The sequence below is a fragment of the Pinus tabuliformis genome, chromosome 5_2 (genome assembly GCF_031772625.1).
Source record: "Pinus tabuliformis cultivar Carrire ecotype Pingquan chromosome 5_2, CPIR1, whole genome shotgun sequence".
NCBI classification, from domain to species: Eukaryota; Viridiplantae; Streptophyta; class Pinopsida; order Pinales; family Pinaceae; genus Pinus; species Pinus tabuliformis.
Window position 1 is genome coordinate 179422789 of NC_142306.1, and position 2891 is coordinate 179425679.

Genomic DNA, 2891 nt, shown 5'->3' on the forward strand with positions numbered 1-2891 from the left:
ATTTTCCCAATCACTTGTAACTTCATCTGCACTTTCCTTTGTTAGTATCTCAACAATGGCATAGAGACCATGGAACAATCCAAGAGCAGTCACAATGCCCGCACCCTTAAGTCAATTTCTGGATCGTCCCGAAAAATGGCTGCCAAAGTTTAACCCAGATATAGGCGTACTGGCAGAAGAACACATAAACAACTTTATGTTGTCAATAAATTTAAATGGAGTTACGGAAGAAGACGTTGTTGTTAGGCTTTTCCCATATACCTTACAAGGAGCGGCTGGATCCTGGTATTTCTCATTACCCTCATGATCCATTACTAGTTGGAATATTTTCCAAGAGTAGTTCTTGACAAAATTCGGTGATGATAGGTCTACAGCGACATTAATCAATGACCTCTCAAATCTTAAAACCGAATCAAGAGAACCTATCAAAGATTTCAACTCGCGATTTAATAAGCTCTTAAATAATATCCCTACCGCATCCAAGCCTAGCGAAGAAGTTCGAAGTGAATGGTACATATCTGCCTTACCTTCGAACATAGCAATATTTGTAGATAGGGCTGCTAAGCCAACATTGGCCGAAAACATGAAAGAAGTGATAGCAGTGGAAAAACATATCTTAGCTTTAGAAAAGAAAAACTTTGTTGATGAAAGAAAATCTAAAAAAGTTGCTTTTAAAGATGACCCTAAGAAAAAAAAATCAAAGGACCCATTCGACTTGGAAGGATTACAGAAAGTTTTAAAAACCATGTCTAACGAAATGGTTGATATTAAAAAACAAGTGGCAGAGACCTCTTCTAAGAAACCTTATAAGCCTTTCAAGAGGAATCCTTCAACCGATCTGAAGCCTCCCAACGCTATAACAAACACAAAATCAGAAGGAGAAGAAGAGGAAGTTTCGAATGAGGAACATATTGATGATGATGAGGTTGTAGAACTACAGGGAATGTGGGACTTCATTCTTCTAGATGAAGAAGATCAAGATGCATTACTAGTCACTACTAGAAGCAGAAATCAACTCGATCCTCCACAATCTAGTTCTAAACAGAAAAACCCAAGCCCAACTTCCAAAGATAAAGTCGCAGGTAAGAAATCATCACCAAAGGCGACTCAGACAAACCTAGTCCAATCTGATTCATCAACTCCATCTAAAACACTTATCATTTCCGATGAAATGGAGTATAATATTGTTGAAGACATGAAGAAGACTAGGGCCAACATTACTTTTCATGAGCTGAGTAAATTGAAGCATCAACAGAAACTACTTTTGAAAGAGCTGCATGCAGTACCTGTTGCACCTCTTCCTGCCGTTGTAATCTCACAAGCTACTCATGAAATGGGGAGACCTCCAACTGGTATGTCAAATAAAGTTGACCCAAATGACATTGCTTTAATTGGAGGAAGGTCAAAAGCCCATACTCCTCCATTCCTCCTTACCTTTGAGGTTTTCAATGAAAATTTGCATAACTCTTTGGTAGACTTTGGTGCTTCATCTAACATTTTGCTTAAGACAGTTTGTGCAAAGTTAAATGTCTAACCTCAAAAGTCTGTAGTGCGCATAGTACAGTTGGATCGATCTCAAGTTGAAGTTATTGGCGAACTAAATCAAGTGACCATAAGGCTTTCATTGAATCCAAAGGTATGTCAAGTCATTGATATCCTCGTTGCAGACATTCCTGAATTTTATGGATTAATTCTTAGCAGGGATTGGTTTGAAAAGCTTCATAGTTACTTTGCAACCGACTGGTCACACATGTGGCTCCCTTACAATGGTAAACCAAATCAGATAAAGGTTGAGCGAGAAAGACACCAAAAGTACATAGTAACGGAGTTAGAAGGAGAAAATGAACCTATAGCGTACAACAATAATATAATTGGAAACTATTCTGTTGACTCGTTCTTAGGGAATTTCAATGCTCATACTTCACCTTTTTTAGAAAATTCAGTTTTATCTCAGATAGAAAATTTTTCTCAAACGGATACTTCTAAATGCATTAATTTTGTAGATAGTCCTGTAAATAAATCTTTGTTTTGGAAATTATTTTTCGACGGTTCTAAGTCTAATGATGGAGCAGGAGCAGGTTGTATATTAATTAGTCCAGAAGGAGAGAAAACTATGCTAACCTGTAGACTCAAGTTCGATTGCACAAATAATACTGCGGAATATGAAGCTCTAGTTCAAGGGTTATACAAGGCAATCGGACTTGACATCAAATATCTACAAGTCTTTGGGGATTCTGAGATTGTTATTAAGCAGGTAAGAAATACTATACATTGTCTATCAGGTCACTTAAAGCATTATCAATCATTAGTACAAGACCTGACTGCACACTTTATAGCATTTAATATTTCATCTATTCCCAAACTCCAAAATGCTAGTGCTAACCTCCTGGCTAATGTAGCTTCCAAGCTCATTCCCTCAAAAGACTATAGTCCAGACAGATTCTCAATCGAATTGATCTTTAGACCCTCCATCTCGGATAATGTTACCAACTAGAGAGTTTTTAACGATGACCCTAATATTGTAAGTTTTCTGACTTCAGAAGGCTCTTACAATAATTAGATAATTGATGAAGACCAACATGACAAGAAGTTACAACAAGGAAGCACCAATAATGCTATACCCAAATCTGTAGTCAAATTGGAAGACCTATATGATTTAAAGGACAGATTCAAAAGGTCCACCAATTCAAAACTTCAGAGTTCAACTCTGAGATATGAATTAGTGAATCTAGGAACTGACATAAAGCCGTAGAATATCAACTTAGGTCTTGGTCTAACTCCAGAGGAAAAATCAGCCTTCATTCGACTTTTGAAGCAGTATAAAAATGTCTTTGCCTGGAATTACGATGACCTCAAAACTTACGATACTTCAATCATACAACATACAATTC